The sequence below is a fragment of the Haliaeetus albicilla genome, chromosome 24 (genome assembly GCF_947461875.1).
Source record: "Haliaeetus albicilla chromosome 24, bHalAlb1.1, whole genome shotgun sequence".
Lineage (NCBI taxonomy): Eukaryota > Metazoa > Chordata > Aves > Accipitriformes > Accipitridae > Haliaeetus > Haliaeetus albicilla.
The window spans coordinates 20,602,107-20,620,403 of NC_091506.1; the positions used below are offsets into that span (position 1 = coordinate 20,602,107).

At 35.9% G+C, this 18,297-nt stretch overlaps 1 protein-coding gene across 4 annotated transcripts in view; it reads right to left on the bottom strand.

Annotated features, from left to right (window-relative positions):
* CENPP (centromere protein P) overlaps nucleotides 1-18,297 on the bottom strand; it is a 160,737-nt gene that overhangs the window by 20,591 nt on the left and 121,849 nt on the right. The window lies entirely within an intron of this gene.

The following is an 18,297-nucleotide window of genomic DNA, read 5'->3' on the forward strand; positions in this document are numbered from 1 at the left end:
CACATTACAGAACAGCATGAAGAATCAACAATTTGGGAAGAAATAACCATGAGCAAATTTTTCAATAATCTGAAGGAAGTAGACTAGAAGAAAGGCACTTTTAGGAGGGAAATTAAGCTAAGTTTGTGTTTTCTTCCATTACAACAGAAGCAAGTTACTTTATAAGATCTTTAAATATTTTTCTGTATAGAAGATGCTGCAAGATTCTCTCTAAGCCTTTTTGTTGGCTTAATAAAAGGGTCCAGGACTCCATAAAGCAACTTGGATTTGAAATACCACAGCAAAGTTGATAATCAAGTGTGACCCAACTTGCTTTTGTACAGTTTACATTATCAAACTTGTCCAGATAGCAGATTTTAAACGTAATATAAATAAAAGCATCTGAATTTAGTTAATGACTTGGCTCTGAAGCTGTGTTAGTTTTTTTCCAGGCACCATGATTAATTTAAAAAAAAAAAAAAAAAACCAACCAAAAAAATCAAATCACAACCCAAAAACCATAGGACACAACGAAGAAAATCTAGTTCGTCTAAATAAGGTCCACGTTAGGCATTTACTTTTTTGAAGGCATGACTAAAAAAGTTTTTAGACAAGGTATTCAGCTTATGTTCATCATTTATTCTTGTGGTCATTTCATCTTGAGCATGGATCAGGTAGAAGATAAAAGTGCACAATTAAGGACAAGAGTCAGTCAACTACTGTTAATGAATAAAACTCCATTAATTTCTACAGTTAAGAAAAACAGCTTCCCATTGGTGCAGTAACTGGAGTTCTTTGAGATATGTTATCCCTATAAAGATCATGTCCCTGCCTCAGATGAGAGAATTTTTCCCTTGACTTCATTAGCCAGTGTGTCAGTTCATGTGGCCAGCCAGTAATTACCATAAATACAATATACTCAAAATACATATTACCAATTGTTATGTGGCATGAAGTTATTTTTAATAAGTTTCATCTGCCTCCAAGGTGTTTTTGTACTATAGACTCTGCAGAGAGAAACTCAAAGCAAGAAGGATGGCACACAGTAGAGGACAGAATAAAATAATCTAATAAACTTCAGTTATTATTACTTATTAACACTGACTGCCAATTAATAGACCAGATACAGAAAAGGTATTTGGGGTCTTGTTCAAATAAAGCTTAGAGAACTGAAAGAGTCTGAAGAGTTATACGCTTCTATGTGGGCAAACATTTATTTTACCTGGTAAAGACACGTGTGTCCATAGACCCAACTGGAACATCTAAAATACCAGTTTTCATTTCTCACCAAGAGATATAAACTGTTTAAGAGGTCAATCTCTTGTCACTTAGAGCAAACTGCCCAACAGCAGAGAGGGTTTTGGTCAATTAGTAGCCATCAAATCTGCTTGTACTATCACGTTGATATCTTAAGAAAATAGTAGCTGTACCGTAATCTTTACTGGACACCAGCAACAAAGGTGCAATCCTGTGTTTGCACAAAAGCAAACAAAAAACTTCTTGCATGACTTGCACTCAAGAGTAAAGATATGCTCCCTGTTTAGTTCCACCCAGATTTGATATCAGTGGATGAATGACGATGTCCACAGCATAATTCCCCACTGTATGTCGTACAATAATATTCATTTATCTAGCTACAATAAGGACCAGGTTTTCCTTAAACATATGCAGATATGTATGTAAAATACATTCTCTTATAAATCAGTGCTTATTTTCACAAATAGCATTGTATTATTATTATTATTATTCCTGAGCATCAGAAAAAGGTTTAACATCTGCATTAGGTGAAAAGTGAAGCTTTCTATAAAATCCTATGCTGTAGATACATTAAAATCTTTGGCATAAAATGTCCTCTTTTACTCGTTCTACAAAGCATTACATTTAGGACAGTCTCAACAAAAATTTGCTGGTTATTAACGCTTATCAGTTGCCTCAAATATTCTGCTTATGTGAAAATAAATATTAACATGAAACGCTAACACGCCTGTTGCTATCAACAAGAGAAGGAGCCAGTCCAGCTGAAAAGACCCTGAAAGCTTTAAACCCACTGAATTCCTTTCATGTAATACCCAAATATAGTTCTTCAAATCTGGCTGTCAAAAGCATGACATTTCAGTTTATCAAACACATTCTTAGTATAAACAGAAGTGACACAGGAAATGCTCTTGAGAAGACCCAAGCATCTGCAAGAAGAGATTTATAGTACACAAAAACATTTTACAATTAATAATGATTGTACATACAAGAGTTTAAAGTTGTCAATCCACTGATAAATAATAGGCTCACAAAAGTGGTCAAGTGTCCTCAGACTTTGATTTACTAAATTATTTCAATAAGAAAGCAGCAAAAACCCAAATAACAAAACAGAAAAAAATAGGATCATTACACAGAAAAACTGTAACACTATTCACTCTGCAATTTTGTAGTATACTTTAGACCAAGTCTCTCAGAACAAGGATGATTTTGAGTCAAATATTTGTATACTGCCAAGTACAAAAGAATTTAGGGCAGTGATGAGAATTCTTTAGTGTATCCACTAGGAGAAATCACATGCAGCTGCCAGGCAAAAACATTCTTATGCTCCACCTTATTTGGTTTTTAAATGCCAAAGTTGCAGTCACCAAGAATGTACGGTGATGTGTGTATATAAATATTTGTTTTATTGCTAGGTACTGCTACAATACAAAGAAGTAATAGTAATACTAACACTAGCTGTCAGTGTAATTCATTCACTTTCAATGTAACCCTGAGGCATTTTTTTATTTGAATTTCAATGGTGGGTATTGCAGAAACATTTCAAACAACTGTTGGTAACAATAAATTTTGTTCATATAGAAGTCCAGTTGAAAGAAAATTAGCTAATGTTACAGCTTAACTGCCTCTTTTTTCTTCTTCAGCTTTTCAAACAATTGGTTTAATTCTCTTGTGTTTTTAAAGCTCTAGGGAAGTAAAGTAACACAAACATTCATGCATATAAACCTAGCGTATGTTTAAAGCTTTCCTTTTTGCAGTTGTATCTTAACAAGAAGATTAGTCCTAACTCAACAACATAAAGCTGTAGAATAATGCACGTTTGCAGTGTGGATACTGGAGCACCAGCCTTTGCCAGAACGTGCTTTTATACTGTTGGATTTGAGAAAGGACAAGAAGGCTTCAAGCCTTCTAGTCCCTGTCTGCCTGCATCCCAAATTCCTCCGCAAACTCTCCCCACAGCTACCAACTGTTTTCCACACAAACCAATGGCAAAATGCCACTGTTTGGCCTGAGCTACTGGCAACTCCAGATGGAATGATCATGGATCTAGATTGTGGAATGACTTCAGGACTGTTGGAATTCAGCATGCTTTGCAAAAGCACTAAGTTAGTAATGCATGGCATATAGCAACACATTGCTTTGATTCAAAATGGCATGCTCAGCAATTCCACAATCATTTGGGTTATTAGTAAAGTCAGTTTAGGAAGGTACAACTGATGTCAGTGGTACTGCTCTTTTTTCTCTAGTATTAACAGCTCAGTGAAAGGGGCATGCCCTTCAGGCTTTGACCTGATGGCCTACACAGATGAACTGCTAATTGCATAAGCATATGATTGATCACTAATTCTATTAGTTAATGCCATAGACTAACTGGGTACTCAAAATTTGAAGTTTCCACACAAAGCAAGAGCAATATTTTAAAAGATTTTATTTTATTGTACCATTTCAATATAAGCAACAGTGCAGAATTTTCCAGCATTCTAATTCAAGCCGCAATAAATGAATCTATAATTATTTGAGGTATATTAACAGGACAAACAACACAGAGTCATATGAGAAGCACCAAAAATCCAATGTTTGATTTTATTGTATATACATGGAGAAAAAGAGAGAGAGAAGCAACAATAACAAAGAGAAAAAGAAGGAGAAAGGATAAAAAAAAGGAAAAGACAGGAAAAGGGGCAAGTACGAGAAAGCAAAGAGCAAGATCAAAAAGTTCGGTAGTAATAGACATATGAGTAAAAATGGTTCAAGAAAAAGGAAAATAAAGCAACAAACAAAAGGAAGATTTTGCATTCCCAGAATTTAAACATGTAGTTATCCCCAGCTTGTTAACACTCAAAGACAGGCTATGTTTCCAAATCCAAGCTGAGTCTCATAGCAGGAAGTGTAAGGTATACACAGATAATCCAATTGTTAGGCAGGAAAAATTTGAGAAGAAAGGCAAGCACTATAACGTTATTTAAAAAGCAGTTCTGAATTACTTTGATATTCATTTTTTCCCCTGTAGAAAGACCTCTGGATGACTCTTCCAAAACACACTGCAAACTAACATTTGAGGCTTCCAGCATATTCTTCATCTTTGGCTTTTTCTATTTTTTCCCCTCTCTGTTTTGGAATTAGCTCTTGTATTAGCATTTACTTGTAGCTGCCCCTGCCAGTGCAAAAGTAGCACCGTCTAGACTACGTACATATTTATGACTCTTAAAAATAATTCAAATGATAGTTCTACAGCTCTTAACTCCAAAACCACACTTCTCATTTCTAACATATCCTGTTGCCCTATTAATTCAGAATTACTGTCTCTCTAACAATCCAATCCTTATTAATTCATAGGATCTTTCCTGTTAATTTCTATGAGACAAAGATGTCATAACATATAATCACCAGAGTACTTGCTGTGAATGTACCTTATAAAATCTCCCAACTCTCGGAAACAAACCCAGCAAACACGTCTGACAAAATCAGTTTATTCCACCTTGTAACAACACACACTGTTTATTACAAGTAAAGGCCATGAAGGGAATAAAGAATTACATATCAATGCTTGCTCTGAAAGATAGTATAAAAATCACACACAAATAGTCCTTCTGTCTTCCCAACTGCTTTAATAACCCCTGTAGTACGTAAGGGAAAAGAAAGCCTTTTCCAAGGAGTCAATCACACAGTTCAAATACTATATCTTTTAATTTATTTTGACTACTACTCTTAATCATGCTAACTTTCTTTAAGCTAGGGGTAAAAATTCACTACCGGATACAATTACATCTTCATTTTGTTATGTAGATATACTTTGGTGACAACAGTTGCCATTTCTTCCCATTTGTCTATCTCGATTACTAAAAATTTAAGTTCATGCATGCTTGCAGAACAAAACAAAAGCCACCCTTATTCTAATATGTTGTAGAGCTGTCCTGCTGGGAACAACCTTATGGTGCATTATCATAGGGAACATGCTGGATCATTACCGTAGATGGATGCATTAAATTAGTGCTAAGAGCAGCAGTTCTTTGATGCAGGAGAATACTTACTCCATTTATGAATTGTTTTTCATCCCATAAGAACAAAGTACAGACATTTATGACAATAATTTCATTTTACAGCCCAGAAGATAGACAGACAGAAAAACCATTTTACTTATTTAATTCAATTTCATGAGAAAACCAGGTTTTGTCTTGGCTGAGAGTTGCTGCTCTAACCACTAGGCAGAGGTACTTCTGCCCAGTCTTCCCTTCACTGAATTATGGATACAGAAAATAAATACACCTTTTCAAGATTTTTAGATGGTTTAGAATTATTTTAAAAATATTAAATACTAATCTTAGGTTTACAGTACTTTGTAAGACACAGTGGCTCAAGAAATTTACACTTGACAGTGTAACTGAAAAACAAGAAAATAAAAATGAAACAGCCTGCACCCCCAACAAATCCCAAACTATCTGAAGGTATGGTTAAAAACAAACTTATGATTTTAAATTATGACACTATTCAAAGAGCTGCTAAGCTGATGAATCTTGTGCTACAATATAGTTTGCTTTAATCAAGGCTTTTTAATACTCATCAATTAAAAAATAACTCATACTCCATTGCAAGTTGCTGGCTTGTTTTATGGCACAGCTTTGAGATAGCTTTAGTGAACTCAATCTTTTAGAAATTCACTCATAAAAGGAAAAAGGGCAATTAAAGCAATTCGGACACTTAAGCAGTTACAACAACATGAGTTACCTTGCAACGAATGTGCTTGTAAATGGATTATGAATAAAGCAGTACAGAAGCAGCAAAATGTTTTAAAGTAGAAAATGAGCAACTAATAAAGAGGAAATAAGTTAATCACACTCAGAGCTGCTGCAAACATTTTTGAGTATTCTCCAATCTGCCACTGAAATAATAAACAAATGTTACTATAAACAAACATTATAATGTCCCCAAATATGGTCCATATAATCTCAAATTCTTATTACTCCACTTTCTACGTCCTAGTATTTTCTTACTTGACAAGTAAGAAACTACAGCATTACTTCACACCTTTCATTGTAACTTCTGCAGTATGACATTTACCAATGCATCCCTTTACGGACTCGTTTCTCATCATCCATTTTAGCTGTATTCATTTCAGTTGGGCTTATGGATGCTCAGCCACAAGATTAGGTAGCTACTCTCTTGAAGTGACTCTGCGTTAAAACTGTTAGATTAAAATCAGCTGACAAACCACTGTCTCAGTAATTGGCTTTCTTTTTTCTCAGAACATTCGCTTATACAGCAATAGGTTTGATTAACAAATACATATGCATTAGACTTAGTACAGTTAATTCAAGTACCAGTAATAGCAATGCCACAACAGCACATCCTTCTTTGGTGGCCTGCCTACTTGAGCAGACAGGTTGAAACTGCCTGTGCTCTCACTATTGGTATTTCAGCTAGCCAGTTGAAGCTAATATGGACACGTCAACACACTCTGCAATGACATCTCAGCAAGTTATGCATAGCCATGATGCTGTAAACTCAATCTGATATCATTTAAGTGAAGCTCATACAACAGAAATATTTTCATAACAAACTATGATGTTATTTTCTCTTTCATTCAAATAACCCAAAGTACTGCTGAAAGGCAAGAATGCCACACACTCTCTACATCTATATATCTTTTTGTTTTTTAATTAAAAAACCCAAACTGCCAAAACCCAAACCCAATCTGAAAACAAATTTGCCAGGTTAAACCACATATAAACAAAGAGGTATCAGAAAGATAATTAATTTCACTGAAAGAGAACACATACAATTACTCTGAACTGTTCTCTCAAAATTATTGTACGTATTTTGACACTCTACTCTTTCAGCTGAAATAAATGGCTCTTCACATATAGAATATCCATTAACTGGTTCCTTCCACACTCATTAGTTTTACTCTACAGTAATTGCATTAACATAAACAGAATTACTTATAATTTAAACTTGTAGGTGATGGAGTAAAATCCCACTTCATCCCAGTAAATACAGTAGATAATGTACCTTTGTTCCACATGTGGTATATCATAATCAGGCAATCATTATTGAGACAAATGATCTGCAAAAACTCTCTTGCTCTCATACTCATGAGATATGGACAACTGTGCCATATTAAAATTACAAGAGTCTGAATTGCTCTGCTGTGTGTGGAATATGTTTCCATGGTTTTCAAAAGTCTTTAGACTACAGAAGGTGAGGAAAACAGTTAAATTCCACACATACAAGAGAAAAATTGTATCAATAAAAAAGCACTCTACTTGAAGCAAACTTCAAGTAAATGAACCTCAAAGATTTTTATAAAATCTAACAATTTTTGAAAAAGCAAAATATATTTATCCATCACAGTAACATAGATTGGAACTAACCAGTTAGACAGGTTGTGGCTAATGTGTACAAGAAAACTCTGAAAAGCTCTTCTGCAAGTCATGTCTTGGTATGTAAGATCAGTACATAGTGGCCCTGTGTCAATGGGGACCTTTAAATGCTACCCAAATGCAAACCATTACAAGTCATTCCATCCTCCCAGGTCTGGAATGAAGCTGGACTAGAGGCACAGTTCTGTATAGAGTACAGATCATTCCAAGAAAGAAGTGAAGATAAACATAATAAAATAAAACTGCTGAGTCATTATAAGTTATTTAAGAGCATATAGGATGATTCAAATCAAATTCTCTTCACTGGGAGTTGGTATCTTATTTCTTGTTTAGGGTAAAAAGAAGTAGCTTGTTTCAGCCGGTTTCTGGCAGAACAGATAGCTATCTCAGGTTATTTCTGTATGGAAATGCATTTTTAAAGTATGGTTTCATAAAACAGTATCCAGGGACAGCTTAAGCTATTCCCATCTTCCCTGCTTTCCTCCATTTTCTCTCCACCAGCTAGCTACTGCCCCCTCAGCTCTGCCAGCAGAACTGCTTGGGTGGCTACACCGTGTGTTGGTCCAGAAGGCTAAACAGGAAAAAATGGCATTAGTTCTCTCCACATGACTAATAGCACAGCCACAAAACCAGTAGCAGGATAACAATCTGGAGACAGCACACCCCAGCACTCAGACAGGAATGCATAATACTGCCACTGCAGATATCATCTCCTCACATGGCTGTTTCACTCAAACAGCTGCTGTACAGAGAGCAAGCAGGATGAAAGAATAGCTTAAGTACTTCTCAAAACACTTCAGCACTGAAACTGGCTAAAGGCAAATAAATACTCTTAGGTCAAACACTCTGCTCAACATCCATATGGAAGTGCTCTCTAAGCAGCAGAGCCAAAAGACAAAATACCTTTAATGAAGAAAGGAGCTCTGGGTAAGAACAGTGACTGACAGCTCTATGAAAGTTAGGCTTGTCTGAGCCACAATTGAGACATGGGGAGTTGTTGGATGCGACATTAACAGAAAGCTTTTGATGTTCCTGCTACTGCAATGAAACAATATTGCAGTTATGAAGTGGTTGATTTTTTGCCAGATTGCCATTTTCCAAAAGAAATAACTGTTGGTTTTGAACCGAAAATCCCCATGCTGTGCAAGCTTTTAGACACAGAATAGTGCAAGACCTAAACTAGGTTTGGAGACTCAATAGATAGGATGTATTGAAACAACAGTAATTATCAATTACGAGGGAACCCCCTCACATTGTCTCAGAAGTCCCCTCCTCAGCTGCAAGCTTCTCCTCATTATCTTGTATCATGAAAAGAAAACTGTTTCAGAAATAACTCTACTTGTTCTTCAGTCATTTGATGAGTCCTCCAGTTAACAAGGGAAAGAGAATGCAAAGGATTTACTGCAAAGAAAAGGTAGAAATTACAATAAAAGGGTAAACTAGCGAAGTCTGAGTTATGGGAAAACACCAAACAACGCTAATACTCTCCTTCAGCAAGACATGTTTATACACAACACAAACACAGTCATCCCGAATAACATAGCCTGTTGAAACTGATGATTTTTTTGTTTGTTTTTAGCATTTCCCTCATCAACATGACATGGAGGGAATTGTACTGGAGTTTCAGGAAATATGCAACTCCCATTTTGCATAAGTTTGGCCAGAAATGCTAGTCAGATCATAAGGCAAACATAAATAATCACGTCATGAGGTGTTTTGAACTTGTAATCAATCCTGAATTTTGTGCCCTGGGGAATTACAAATCCCTAGATACGTGATAATCATAAAAATACCAATATGGTAGTACACATTAAATTTAAAAATTAGATATTTGTACATACACACATGCATATATATCCCTGCCGTTTTCCCCCGTCAAATTCTCAATGGTAGCACACTGCAGAATTGCTGTACAAGTAATTTTTCCCATTGTCCACTAATTCACTCAAACAAACCATTTGGTGCCACTGTTTGTAATGGGGAAAACATGAATCAACGGGCAAAGACAACTAAGTTTTAGATTTAAAAGGAAACCGCAAGCAAACTTTGTTATTTTCCTCAAAGTATCTTCTTGTACCAGCTGCCAGCAAATCATTTCTGACTAAAAAGTTTCAAAATATTTGTGACCTCAGTTTACATCTCTTTCCTGAGACAGTCTCTCAGTGGAGAGGCATCCTGTTACCAATTTCTACTTAATATTAAAACCAATGTGAAAACATCTCAGGCAACAAACAAAAGTGATATAAGCAGCAAGCCACAGGAACCCAACAATGTCTACCAGATGAAACCTCAAGCCAACATTTTTATCTGCAAGATCAAATATTAATTTTCTTATTTCACTTATGATACAATCTAAGATGGCAACAGCATACAAAAGAAGTTTATAAAAAAATTGCATTCAGTTTTTAGAGAAGTATACAGTGTTCTATATGGACACCTTTTTTTGCCATTTTGCCTACAAATGGAAAGTGCAACCAAGCACGACCAAGTAAATGGAAAGCAAATCACTGCTTTGAAAAGGGCAAACAAATAGGGAAAGACAATTAGAATAATCATATATTCTTATTTTTAATGAATTCTAAACAATCTATTTTCAGTATTTACACACAGATAAAGTCATACTAATTTTTTATATTTAAAATACAGACTTTTTCTATATGTTCATTTTAGCCAACCTTTCTCTAAATGATTTAAGAGAAATACTGTCTCTTTAGTCTAGGTATGACGTGCATGCCTATTGAAGAAAATGGAACTGTGTATAAGCAGCAATGGCAGGAAGTGAATGACAGCCTATAGGAGGCTTATGTCTGTCTGCTAGAAACTTAGTAACTGTTTAGGTTGCTATGACCTTTAAAACTCTCTTTTGAACCATTCTGAATTCTTCATAGTTTACAGCAGAAAACTATCTTTATGAAAGAAATAAACAGAGAAAATGTCTTTGGGGGTATTTCTGACCAACAAGAACTTAAAAGAGAACTTTATCAGTACGATACTAGTAATGTGATGGGATTTCCCCAGAACAGAAAAGCTTACAATGTCTAAAAATAATGGAGTAATGTCTTTGATATAGATTTATATTCACATAATTAAATGGGCACTTGATAAAACTAAGATCCGAGACTACAAACTTATAGGAATGCAAAAATATTTGTATAAATAGTCTTCAGCTTATGCAAAGTTTGAGTACAGCAGAAATTAGAGATAGTATTACGTGAACTATGGCAAGGACAAAAAAAAAAAGGAATTACTCCATCTTTTGTATTTATGCTGCAAAATACGATTATCTTAGAAAAAAGTTAGAAACCTCAAAATTATATTGATGAGTAACAATACTCAATACCGGCACATGAGAAAAACCAAACCCCAAACCAAGCTCATTGTGCTATTTTAGACACACAGAAGACATGCTCAGTTGCCAAGATGAATATTTTGGAAAAATACAAGTCAGCAAATAGCTGAAATATAATTGCCCAATATACAGGGAAGTGTCAACATTCGAACCTGAAAAAAGAAGTGATAACTATTTGAAAGGAAAGGCAGAAGGGCAGTGAAAATCTTACATGTTTACTTACAATGGCCAGGGTTTTAAAGTTGTATTTATTCAAGCTATGTGAACAACTTGCTTTGTTGCTTGCCACAGAGAACAGGCTCTAGACAATTAAATAATAAAAATTCTACTAAATTTCTTCACTGATGCACATAGTTAGAAGGCAGTACATGAAACACACTGGCCTCAAATTTCAGGTAGCTGCTGAAGGAAGGGTTTACAAATTACCTCCATCTGTCTGTTAATTGGTATTTTCGATATAAAGTGACAAAAACATCTCAAACTAAAAATGGTGCTGTGGGATTGAATGGAAACATAACCAAGAGGTATTGAGTTGTGCCAATAATTAGCGTCTTGAGAAAGTTAATACTAATGAATATTAATATTTTATATATTCTGTTTACTTCAGTGAAGAACTGGAATTGGGATGCAGTTACAGTTGAAAACCAAGCTTTCTTATGTAAATAGATCCTAGCTACATACCTCTCACATTGCAAATTTAGGTTTATTCCCACCTAAAGAAGTACTCAATGCTTTTTGCAATGTATTGTTAATATTTTGGAATATGTGAGGAAAATCTGTTTTGAATTTCTCTTAAGGTTTCCCAGCAACATTTTTTCCTTCTCCTATGTTTTTTTCCTTAAGTGTATTGGTGACCGCTGATTACAAAAAAGAATGCAGTAACTGCTATAGGTTTTAGAAATGCAGTGTACTGCCAATCCCAAATTCCCCATCTCATGTTTTGTGCTGACTTTAACAGTTATAAGTTTATTCCCCGCCCACCCCCTGTTACTATTTTTTTCCAATTATCAACTTGTGTGTTATGTTTAAAAAAACCAACGCATCAGTAATGCCAAAGTTTAGGACTCCATCTTTGTCTTTGATCAAAACCAGTCAGCAACTGCAAAGATTCATCATGACAACTAAGAGTAAATACATTTTAAAAATTCATTACATTCTCTTATTTCATTGAAAGGTTAAAAAAAATGATACTGTAATTTTCAGTACTGCCTCTTTTCTTTCAAATTCCTGAGCAAAACAGAAATAATTCCAGAATTAAATTCCTGAATGCGGATGTGGTTTTTGACTCACAGAAATAATATTTTCATCAGTGTTTTAGGAATAAATTAAATAATGGATCCAACTTCAACATAGCCTTTCTCTAAACAACATAGTAAAACAGAAGGCATAAGGAAATGTGTATTAACGATGATGTGAGAGAAAGCTATTAAAAACAAGGATGACTGCGGAACATTTCAAGCTACAGAATGTACTCTTTTCTTGGTACCAGGTAAGACATGGTAACAGGTGATAGTGTACAGAGGTGGTTTCCCACCCCCAGACAAGGGAATTGATAAACTCTGTGCTAAGGTATGCATGCATGCAGCAACTGCTCACCTGTGGCATGACTAGCAAGATATCATGAAGGATTTCAGGACATGAGAGATAACAGAAGGAGAGTACTGTATATGCAGGTGGCCCACTCTGAGCTGTTGTGCCACTAATCAGACTGCAACATGAAAATGCAGAATATTGCAGAATAAAAAGTGGGGAGGGGTAGTATCAAGTTTTCCCTTGATGCTCATGGGAAAAATGACAGGACAACCATATTATAATTACTAAATAAAGATATAAAGTCTGCAAAACTAGGTCAATAGGGAAGCTATAAACCTTGGCAGGCTGTGTATTTTGAAGTGGCTGAGAAAAGAACTTGTGAGGGGAAAAGGGGGAGGAAAAGGAATAAAGGAATATAAGGTAAAGAAAAAAGGGTGTGATCAGGGCTGTTCAGGGGCACCCTACGACATAGCCCTGCACCTGATCATAAAGCCTAGAGAAGAAGAGTAAATCTGTTTATATTCCGATCATCCTTGTGCCTGACTGCCTTCTGTGGTCAGAAGGACTTGCGGTGTTCTCTCTGGCATTGATGAAGAACTACCAGAATGGGTGGACTGGGTAATCTGAAATCCTAACACTGTATAAAGGTGGAGAAGAAATGTGGCATGAGTACCATTCTAGATTCAAGTGCCTAACAGTGCCATAATAATGTTTTCAGTTTTGTTTTCTAATCTTTTGAGCTGATATTTTCATTTGCAAGCCTTGTTTAAAGAGCAGGGTGGAAAACAACAATACCAAGGCAGTTATGTCACCTTTGGAGGTGCTTCACCTAAGGTTTAGCCAGTGACAGTAAGAAGAGGATTTCCCAAGATTCAAGGGGCCAGTGCCACTTGTCTTGTCAAGATGTCTTGGAGGGCATGCCCCAACAAGATAAAACCTCACTGGGTCTACTGCAGGTATCTATGATGACTAGCACCTTCATTACGATTTGAAGAAAAAGGCTCAGGAGCTTAAGATATGACTAATATGTGACTAAAGGATGCCTTCAGTACAGGTGCTGCAATCGGGAAGACAAGAAAAAACTACGTCTGTAAAAAGAAACACAAAGCAGTAAAGTGTCCTAACAAAATAAGGAGATTGAGAGGAACTGAAATGGTAATACACATGCTACCTGCAGAATGACATACTGAGCAAGGAAGGATAGAATGAAAGGATACACGCTTTGTGTAGATATTGTAAGAAAAAACTTCACTTTCATCCAGTAATGGGTATGCATAGTCATGCAGAAGATGTGGATCTTCCAACATTTGTATATGATATTTCTCACAGTCAATTTATAATTGCAGAAAGCAGAACACTTCACAGCTTGATGTCTTGCAAGGAACATCATGTTGTTCCTTTAACACTGTTCAACAAGACAACATCAACATGTAGCATAAGATACACATAAATCATTACCTAAATACAGACATATGCAAAATACTCTCAGATAATTCTGAAATAACTTTAAAAAAAAAAAAAAAGACTCATGTTACAATTAATAGACTTCTAAAAAATGTTTGGGGGGAAGATATCCAGATTTTTTTTTTGGGGGGGGAGGGGGGGGAGGGCAGGCTGGTGGTGGTGTAAATTAATATCAAGAAAATTAAAAATCTATAAATGTACTCCATATGCACAAGTTCCCCAAAAGTTCAAGTGCTCAGAATCCATAACACCACAAGCCTATCATTTTGGGCTTGTTTGTACAAATTACAGAAACAGTCTGTCACAACTTGCTTCAAAAATACAAAAACTCTGATGCTGTCCACTTATCACAATTTCTATCTTTTTAGTCAACATTTTCTCTGTCTTACTCCAAAGTAAGAAAAAAAAAAGCTATCTCCAGAACTTGTACTGCATGGCTGCTATATATGTTGTCTAAACCATCATAACTTGGCAACTCATCACTAGCTAGGAGTCAGCCCTGCAAATAATCCTGACTTTAAGTTCTACTTGGAGGGATCTCAGAGCCAAGAGCACTCAAAGAGCCAACAAAGTTGGCATGAAAATACACTGCCTTTTCTCTAATCTTGATCAGAACACATGGAATAAGAGAATAAAAAAAATTATATACATCCATTTGAAGTGGCATTGATTTTTTTTTTTTGAGAGCCTATTTTAATGTCATCTTCAATCACATTTTATAACCAAGCATGCTATATACCCTTTTGAACCACTTCCAAATTCCTTAGGGTTTGCTAACAATAGAAATAAGAGACTGGTTCTGCCTGGAGAAAAGATGGCTTAGGGAAATTTTAAGAGTAGCCTTGCAATATCAAAGAGAATACAAAGTACAGCTCTTTATGGAGGTGCATTCTCAGAAAGATGAGAGATAAAGAAAAATTTTTTTCTTGATGGCAGTCAGGCATCGGAACTGACGGCCAAGAGAAGTTGTGTAAACTCTACCCTTGATGCCTTTCAAAACCAACTGAACAAAAACCTGGTCTGAATTCAATCTTCACCCTGCTTTGAGCAGTAGGTTGGACTAGATGACCTACATGACCTCCTGAGTACACTCATACAGTAAGTTAAGAAGGTAATTTAAGCAATGCTGTAAGTTATCAGCTGCTGTCTAAAATAAATGCATTCTTTCCTCTAGTATGATAAGCTAGGTTACACCTGGCATTAAATTGGCTCAGTGAAGGCTATTCACGTTCTATTCATGTGTTTTGTTTGGCCATTATGCAGATAAAAGATTACATTTTTAAGAGGTATGATGTAGAACTGAGGTTTCATGGTCTCTATAAGGTGTGATCATAAAAAGTGACTTCAACTGCTCTTTCTATACTCCCTATATCATCTCTCAAATTTCCACTCTTAAACTGACCAATCCCAGATGCTTGACTTCTTAACTTTGCTTAAGAATTTTTTTTTTATTTTATTTTTTTAAGATGTCCTCCTTATATTCTTTCAGCCTGCTGGCTTTCTTTGATGACTGTCGTGGTTTAACCCCAGCCAGCAACTAAGCACCATGCAGCCGCTCACTCACTTGGACAATGACGAAGGTATTACACTTCAGGCATTTTCAAGATAATTAAGAAACAGATGTTGTTCTTCCTGTTTCAGCACACTCCATGCATTTAAGTGGGTTTTCAGACAGATTTTGAAAATCTATAAGCCACTTTCAACACCACAGATTCTCTAGTTCATAAATATTCTTGTATTCCTTCATGGTATAGGAGTAGGTATCAAAAGTAGACATATTTTATCTGTTATTACTGTCTGAGGAAATGACTGGAAACATATGGAAGCAGAGGAGAGCAATATGTTATCGATGTTATATGTAGTTCCAAAACTAAATCTCTGTAGGAATCTGCTGAATACATAAATCATCTGACATTTGTGCTTCAATTCATCCTGTGCCAAGAACACTGATACTTAAAGAATCCAACTTTTTGGTACAAAAGGCTATAGTTACACTACCCACTGAGGTGAACAAGTTCTGTTGGGAGAGCAGAAGAAAGTATCCTACTGTTACTCCATATTGCCATAACTATGCTGCTTCACAATATGGAGATAAGGTAGATTCATATGATATGGCTAGCTTAAAAAGCACACTTGCTCTTATATGCTTCCCTAGTATAGCTTTTAAAAGATTCTAATTCTTTATTTAATTTCTACTTAATGTGGCAACAGATCAGAAAACTCAAGTAGAAATAGTGAACCAAATACAATTACTAGAAGTACCTAAAATTTAAAAAAATACTTTATAGCAGTATAGGGGGCCAGGAGGGTTGCTGTCTTAACTCATAGGATCAACTCATAGGATCCTTTATGTTCACAGAAGTGAGATTTAGATCAGTGTTTGAAAAGTAGGTCTTCTGAGGAAAAAATAGAAAACAACTTTATTTCAACTGTATCAAATTGCTTAAAAGCCTATTTCTATTATTGGTTGTCATCTAATAGGTACAGTTAGAGAAGTTATAAAAACCTGTTGTAACCACTACAAACAAGCCTGATGCCAATCTAAACTCTAAGCCCTCTTTTTCTCGCCGAAGAAGATTTCCTTGAATCATTTCCGTTGGATAATTTCAGCAAAGAGGGGAAGCCTTGTCCCTCTACAAATAACAAACTATAAGGAAAAGCAATCAGCCTAGATTTTATGAAGAATCCATACCAGCGGCTCCAGGCTTCCACATTCATTTCACACATCCTTTGGCTCTTGCTCAAGACACTAAGCAACAGTGCTCTGGTGGCAGTTTGCCATAGGATACAAAATAATAAAAAGTTATTTTAATTATTAGTCACTGCTGTTTACTCTGTCTCTTCTCTCCTCAGAGGACACCATTCCGCATTAAGGCATCTTAATAGACAATAACATTCATATTGCACAACTCATTCAAATGACTAGCCATGCATATGGGATAGATAGGCATAACAGTACTTACAGCGAAGCAGATATTGGCAACTTGCTCTGCTCTCAGAGTGAATTATTCACATAAACACAGTAAATATTAGATCCCTGAGGATACTGCAATGTTTTTCACTCAAACAGAAGTTACCTGAACTGCATATGTCTGAAATCGTTTGCAAGGCCATCCTAGTCTGAGGTTTTCACCGAATATACAGGGTTTTTTCTTTAGTTATTATGACAGGCAAGTTTGCATGGAAAATTTTAAGTAAGTAACAATATTAAAGAAATATTTAATGACTAATCTTACATACATTTAAATCTTATTGGAAGGCAGCAGATGATGTCCATTTTCAGATACTACTTTTACAAATTAAAAAACCCCCAAACCCTCCAGATATCAGGTAACCATGGGACATACTCTTTAACAGCTCCTACAATTTTAAAACATTATTGTTCATCGTAGGAAAGTGTAATGTCATTTTCATTAAGAGGGAGCTATGTCTTTGCAGATCCCTCAGATTGTCTTTATTTCTTCCTTAACAGAAGTTGAGAAAAAGATAAGCAAGGGCCTCATAGGCATCCTGTTTCATACTAATGGCAGGTACTACTAAGATCACAAAGCCACACTCTTATGCCAGGAAACTAGAGGGATAAAGGAGAAGAACAAACTAGATTATTTATTTGTTTAGTACAACACACTTTTGTTCAGATATTTTAACTTCAGTGTGTGTAACAGAAATGGCACCACGTACATATAGGAGAAACTTCATTTTGGCATGCATATTAAAGGAGAACAGTGACTTAAAGGTGGCCACAAGGAAGGCTAAACATGGATACCACCAGAACTGTAATGCCTCCAGGACTTTTACTCACATATTAGAAGCAGTAACATTATCAGAGGAAGAGTTTGTTTACCAGCAATAGCCTTCTGTGCTAAACCCAGATGATGGAATACACATATAACAGGTGAATAGATCATCTCAGATTCTTAAAATTAGCAAGCCTTTGTGCTCCACTGCTCACACTAAAGTGTCTGTTTTAGAGAAGTCTATATACTGATTCAATAACACTGTAAGAGATCCTTCAGTCTGCTTAAAGGATGTAGGATTTTCACTGTATGATCTAGCAGGGGAGACAAGATGGTGTCCCACTTGGTTCTGGAAAGCTGCTCTAGACGATGTTGAGCTTTCAAAAAATACGGAGGTGACACAACCTAAAAAGTCCAGGTTTAAGGATTTACTAGAATTCAGCAATTTGAGATGTCACATCCAAAGCAGATGCATTAAACCAGAGCTTTATGTGAGCAAAGGCTGGCCAGATCCATGTTATTGGCCTACTAGCAGGCAATTTTGTGTCCCAGCTAGGCAGGCTTTCTGGAGATGTGTGCCTGAACGCTATCAGAAGATGAT